The following is a 7,500-nucleotide window of genomic DNA, read 5'->3' as shown; positions in this document are numbered from 1 at the left end:
CCTCCGCGGGGCCCCTTAGCGCTGTTACCAGCTTCAGGGCCTTTTCTTCCTGCCTCCAGCCTGGGCAGATGCCAGCATTTCAAATTGGGCGACATATGCCTCCCAGGCCACCTTCCCGTCGTACTCAGCTGGCTTACGCCTCACAGAATGTCTGGAGGCCGAGGGGCTGCAGGGTGGAGAACGGGTGACGTGAACTAACACGCCCGGGGGGAGGAAGGGGTGAGGGAGGCAACGAGGCGGGTTGACCGGGTCCGAGTTTGCCGCCACCTATACCCAAGGGAGCGGTTCCGATGGGTCCCCAGCCTTCTGCAGTGACCATTGGCTCCGACACGACACTGCGAGGCCCGGGGGTTTCCTGCCACGGACCCCAGGCAGGAGTTTCCATCTTCACAGATGCAAGATTGCTCTGTAGCACCCTCAACAAGTTGGCAGAACTGTTCCTCTGCCTTCCTTGCCTGCATCTCGACGAGATGGTGCGCCTGCTCACGTGCCCTCTGTGCCTGCTCTTCTGCCCTTTGTGCCATTTCCTCCCTCATACCGGCCAGCATGGCAGTGATCGGTCCATCTGGCTCGGCTTCACCTCACTCATGCCTGCCTCAGTCATAGCCTCCTCTCCCTCATGGCTGCCGCCATCTTTAGACGACATGATAAATCGGCGCGTCTCACTGATCAAATATCACAAATCCCACTCCTGACACCATTTGTTACGCCGGCCGCCTCGTCTCTCTGCCACCAACACAAGGCAGGCTAGGCAGACGGCGTGCTATTCACAGGGTCGTGAACACTGAACAGCTCCAAGAGGCACCGAGCACCACAGCGTCCCAGAACACCATGAGGGGAAATGCCAGGTGGCGAGGCATGGCACGAAATAAACACAAAATGACAGTCTTTCTTTTATTTACACAAGTTATTTATCCGTACACTTTTCTATAGGCACAATACAGGGGGAAACCAGCGTTTATATATATAGATATACATACATATGTATACATACATACATATATATATATATATATATATATATATATATATATATATATATATATATATATATATGGAGGCCGCGGTGGCCGAGTGGTTAGAGCATCAGACTCAAGACTGTCACGACGGCAATCTGTGTTCGAGGGTTCGAGTCACCGGCCGGCGCGTTGTTTCCATGGGCAAGGAACTTCACCTCGATTGCCTACCTAGCCACTGGGTGGGCAAGCCAGCCCAAGACAGTGCCGGTCCCAAGCCCTTGTAAATAGAGAGGGTTGGCGTCAGGAAGGGCATCCGGCCATAGAAGATATCTGCCAGAACCTGATCATCATGGCGACCCCATATAGGGAGCGGGTGAGGTGTCTCTAGCCGTCCAGCGATTTGTCACCTCTTCCTAGGTGTCAGCATGGCTAGTGTTGTCATATCGCCCCCCCCCCCTTTCCGACGTAGAAATGAAGGATAAAAGTTTTACCTCGCAAGTGGATCCCATTGGAGCGAAGAAGTGAACGAAGGTGGACATGAGTGATATGAGAATGGATGCGAGCGGGAGAGGAGGAAGAAGAATGAAGAGGGAACCCAAGCATGTAATTGGCAGGAAACGACTGTTATTCCCACAGAACTGCTTTATGAGTTTCCTGGGGAAATTAAGGTGGGCCATGAAACTGTGCCAGGACCACCGTGATTTCGAGCCACCTATGAAGAAAGGCAGAGGGAGGCCGTTATCTCACGGTATGGTCAGGAGAGGTGGAGCAAACCCTGGCGATTCAAGGATACAAGGGAACAATGATGACTGTCTCAAAGGCTGGAGAAAAACTAAGAAATTATTATTTTCCGATACCCGCCCATACTAGATCCAGACTTTCTGTTGGGCAATGACAGATGTGTGTGGGTTAAGAGGCACGCGTCCAGGTGCGAGTGGAAATGCCAGGGTAGCGGGGTCCAGGTGGGTGGCACCATATGTGGGGTCGCCAGTCATGTGCCTCAAGTGTTACCAATGGGGCTACAAGTCTTGGAAATGTCAGCAGGATGCTCGATGCAGGTTCTGCAGTAGAAAGCATGACTCCAGGATCTACAATCTACAATCTCCAATGCCTGGCTGCAGGGCCACCGTGTGTGGCGCCGTCATCAAAGGCAAGCGATCAACCTCAGAACGAGCGACAGGCGCAGGAAGTGATGGAAGTACCGCGTGTAGTGATGCAGATTTTTCTGGGAAGGAAGTATTGGCAATCACCCGGTGCTGTGGGCACCGGGGGAAAAAGAAAAAAAAACTGGAGCATTTGGGCAGAGAAACGAGGACAAAAACGGGGTGTAAAAATCCCCCCCCTTTACATGCATTGCCCCGGCTTTGAGAAGAGCGATCTCGGGGAATGTCTCAAGCACGTTGGCTATGTGATGGCCTGCCGAATCCAGTACCCTGCAGGGAGCCAGGATGGGGTGGTGTGCATTGAAGTCTCCCCCTATGATCACTCGGTCGTGTGCTGCGGAAGCACATACCTGGCTGATGTCTAAGCTACTACAGTGTGGCCGGCTGTACACATTGTACAATTTCAGGGGCCCGCCGGGACAGCACTAGCTCGTCTGTGATTGGGCGCTACTTCGCGGGGGGAGATGACTTGCCTCGGGTATGCTTAGACCTTCGGCGATGTATACTCGGGCTCGGTAGGCGTGATTGGTCATCTCCCCCGCCTGAGGAACGAGGATGTCGCCGTTAACACTGTCGGTAAGGATTAAAGAGGCATCCGCCGGAATTTCGGCAGTCGACCTCCCACTCCGCCACGCGACGTACCCCGTGGATACAGCACCTGTTCAAGTGTTTTTTTGGACTAAATATAGTGACTAGTGTGTGGTGCAGTGATTGTGACTTTGTTGTTATAAAGTGCTCGTGATCATGTGCAGTGTAGTGACTTGGTTATGTAAACCCATTGCCTCGTGCCTGTATTCCTGTTTGTATACCAGTGTTGTATGCCACGTGCATGAATAAAGGCTTATCAAGTTCGCCCATGCCTTTGCTACTTTCCCTATCTGATCCCTTTACGGAGAACCTGACAATATATATATATATATATATAATATATATAATATATATATATATATATAATATATATATATATATATATGTGTGTGTGTGTGTGTGTGTGTGTGTATGCAGGTATGTATGCATATATACATATACATATATATGTATGTATTTATATACATATATATTACCTATGTATTATATAATTATGCATACTATATCATCTCCCCCGCCTGAGGAACGAGGATGTCGCCGTTATCACTGTCGGTAAGGATGAAAGAGGCATCCGCCGGAATTTCGGCAGTCGACCTCCCACTCCCGCCACGCGACGTACCCCCGTGGATACAGCACCTGTTCAAGTGTTTTTGTGGACTAAACATAGTGACTAGTGTGTGGTGCAGTGATTGTGACTTTGTTGTTATAAAGTGCTCGTGATCGTGTGCAGTGTAGTGACTTGGTTATGTAAACCCATTGCCTGGTGCCTGTATTCCTGTTTGTATACCAGTGTCGTAGGTCACGTGCATGAATAAAAGCTTAACAAGTTCGCCCATGCCTTTGCTACTTTCCCTGTCTGATCCCATTACGGAGAACCTGACAATATATATATATATATAGTATATATATATATATATATATATATATATATATAATATATATATATATATATATATATATATATATAATATATATATAATATAATTATAATAATAATATATAATATAATATATATATATATATTATAATATATATATATATATATATAGATATTATAGATCTATATATAGATATATTATATAATATATACTATTTGTGTGTGTGTGTGTGTGTGTGTATTTGTATATATATATATATATATTGAATATATATATCCTATATATATATATATAATATATATATATGTGTGTGTGTGTGTTGTGTGTGTGTGTGTGTGTGTGTGTGTGTGTGTGTCTTCATGTAGATGAATTAAATTTACTAATGTTTGGTTGTTAATATTTATATGTATATACATATATGCAATTATATTTATATATAATATGTATAAAAAATGTGCTTTATATTATATAATATGACTATATATAATATATATATTATATATATATATATATATATCTATATATATATATATATATATAATATATTATTATATCTATATACATTACACAAATTAATTTACTATTGTTTCCTAAGTAATATTTTTACATGTATAGTCTATAAGCATATATATTCCTATATAATATGTATAATATTTATATCTACCTATAACACATAGATGTATATATATATTTTTTTTGGGGTTATGCCGCCTGCCTCGTCTCTCTGCACCAACACAAGGCAGGCTAGGCAGACGGCGTGCTATTACACAGGGTCGTGAACACTGAACAGCTCCAAGATGCCACCGAGCACCACAAGCGTCCCGAACACCAACGGGGGAAATGGGCCAGGTGGCGATGGCCGGGCACGAAATAACAAAAATGACGTCTTTCTAGACAAGATTTATTTACTCGTACACTTTTCTATATGCCACAAACAGGGGAAACCAGCATTCAAACTGCACGATAACAGCTTTTAACAGGGCAACACAGAGTATATCAGGTTCACAAGGGCACACCACGAGGTCTTCACAGCAGCAGCACCCAACCGCGTCTCCCGTTGGCTTGTTCCTCATCTCCTCCCTCGCAGCCAGTTGCGTCAATGTTTGCCAGATCCTTTTCATGTTAACAAATGCCCCAGGTCATCCTTTTCATTTTACACATGTTTCGCACAGAGATAAAGACCCACTGGCGTGCACTATCCCCCCTCTCAGCAGACGACCCGTCTGCCTCTGACATATCCTAAAAAACCTGAACAAACTACAGAAAATTTAAAGTAAATTAGGTCCTCATCAACAACCAAAATTCTTTCAAACAAAAGTAACCGTAATTGAAAATCAGTTCTCTCATAAACAAAAAATCTTTCTCCAGCGTGGCTTCTTCGTTTCTCGCTGGGTCGCTCCGGAGGAGGGTGTGGGCAGTGTAGATTGGGCAGTGCACCCAGAGGGGTATTTTCTGCCCCAAACCTGGGCTCATGGTCAATATTGACGTCTGGTGCATCGCCCTCACCGTCCAAATGCTCGTCCTCATCTCGGTCAGCGTCTGCACGTCCTCATCGCCGCTACTGGGGCTAACGTTATCTTCCTTTTTTCGCTATGGCCCCAGGATAGCTTCCTGGCCCATGGTAATGCCACAGCGGTGCGCCAGTCCTCGAGGAAGTCAGCAACGGCCCCCACCAACCAACTCCTCGCGCCCCGACGACTCTTCTGGTGCTCCAATTCCCCACAGTGCCAGCTTTGCACCGCTGGCACCTTCAGGTCCTTATTGGAGAAGTTAGCTACCAACCTGTACCTAACCCCTTCCCTGGTCCACGAAGGCTCCGCCCCACCGCTACGCCATCAGACAGCTGCAGTTTTGGATGGGCTTCCACGAGGCCCTCTACGCTATGCATCACTCTTGACAGTCGACACCGGCTTCTAGACTCTGTCCTGGAGGCAAAGGTGCAGTCGCACAGCCGTAACTAACTCTGCACAGCCAACCTCTGGAGTAAGAGGCACATCTTCCCCGTGCTCCCTCACCACTGCCTTCCTCCAAGTCGACACAGAAATGCCTTACTCTGCTCAGTAGTCAAGGCCCAGCAAGCAGTGCGCGTCCAGATTCTGCCACATAAACAACCGGCAGCCACTGCACCGTTGCTGCCACGCCATACGAGCCTCCACTGGCCCCTTGAGGCCGCCGACAATGCCCCATGACACCACACAGCTTGTGGCGCGTCCTGGAAGTCGCATAGTGGCCAACTATCAGCAGGCCGCACTAGGGTCTTCTCAGCCCCAGTGTCCACTGTCAGGCGGCATGGCCTTCCATCTACTGAGCCCGTCCACCTGGCATCGTGCTGTTCGAGACGGGCAGCTATACCCAAGTCGGGACCCCGTGACCGAGGACTCTGGGTTTCGGCCCCCTTCTCCAGGCCTGTCCCCGAGTTTTCCGCCTGTACCACTTTTCCTTAGCCTTAGGACATGCCTCGGATGGTGACCATACCTGCCAAGTACCTTGCATCACTGCTGGAAGGCATCCAGAACCTCCGGTTGAGAGGGACATTTGTTCTTCCACTCCCTCCGACACCGAACTACGTCCTGTGCCCTTCCTCACCGCAGCCCCAACACAAGCCTTGGAAAGTGCTAGGGCTCACCTTCCTCAATGCTACCTTCTCCACTTAGCCTCGGCCCCGGAGGTTCACGGCGGGGCTGCGCAGCTGGCCCAGGCCACTGGTTTGCCTTCAGGAAGGCCTCTAAACTCCAAGGCCCTCAGCCAGCGCCACCTGCCGGTCCTCAGGGTGTGCCTGCTTGACATAGATTTGCAGCTGTTGGTCCTGCAAAGCGTCAACAAAGAAATCGCGGGCCACGACCAACAATCATCTCTTCCGCAGGCCGCAGGTAACATCCTTAACAGCACTCCACATTCCTGCGCATCTGGGCAGTGTCTCGCACGCTCTTAAGTGGACCCGATATACCTCAGGCCTGGTGGTGGTGACCGAAACGCGTTTCCAAAGCCTAAGCCTCTGCCACGCTGGTGTGAGGAGCATGTTTGGATGGCGGCAGATGCCGAAACCACCCTTCCTCCGCGGGGCCCCTTAGCGCTGTTACCGAGCTTCAGGGCCTTTTCTTCCTGCCCTCCGCCTGGCAGATGCCGCATTTCAAATTGGGCCACATATGCCTCCAGCCACCTTCCCGTCGTACTCATCTGCTTACCCTCACAGAAGTCTGGAGGCCGAGTGGCTGCAGGGTGGAGAACGTTGACGTGAACTAACACTCCCCGGGGGGGAGGAAGGGGGGTGAGGGAGGCAACGAGGCGGGTTGACCGGGTCCGAGTTTGCCGGCCACCTATACCCAAGGGAGCGGTTCCCGATGGGTCCCCCATCCTTCTGCAGTGGACCATTGCTTCCGACAAAAACGACACGGCGAGGCGCCGGGGGTTTTCCCTGCCAACGGACCCCAGTCAGGAGTTTCCATCTTCACGATGCAAATGCTCTTAGCACCTCAACACAAGTTGGGCAGAACTGTTCCTCTGCCTTCCTTGCCTGCATCTCGACGAGATGGTGCGCCTGCCTCACGTGCCCTCTGTGCCTGCTCTTCTGCCTTTGTGCCTTTTCCCTCCTCCCTCATACCGGCCGCATGGCAGTGATCAGGTCCATCTGGCTCGGCTTCACCTCACTCATATTTGCCTGCCTCAGTCATAGCCTCCGCTCCCTCATGGCTGCCGCCATCTTTAGACGACATGATAATCGCGCGTCTCACTGATCAAATCTCACAAATCCCACTCCTGACACCATTTGTGTTACGCCGGGCCGCCTCGCTCTCACTCTCTGCCACCAACACAAGGCAAGTCTAGGCAGACGGCGTGCTTATTCACAGGTCGTGAACACTGAACGCTCCAAGAGGCCCGAGCACCAGCGGTCCCAGACAAACCATGAGGGAA

This window comes from Penaeus monodon, chromosome 39 (assembly GCF_015228065.2).
Source record: "Penaeus monodon isolate SGIC_2016 chromosome 39, NSTDA_Pmon_1, whole genome shotgun sequence".
Taxonomy (NCBI): Eukaryota; Metazoa; Arthropoda; class Malacostraca; order Decapoda; family Penaeidae; genus Penaeus; species Penaeus monodon.
Note: the sequence above shows the minus strand (reverse complement) of the source record.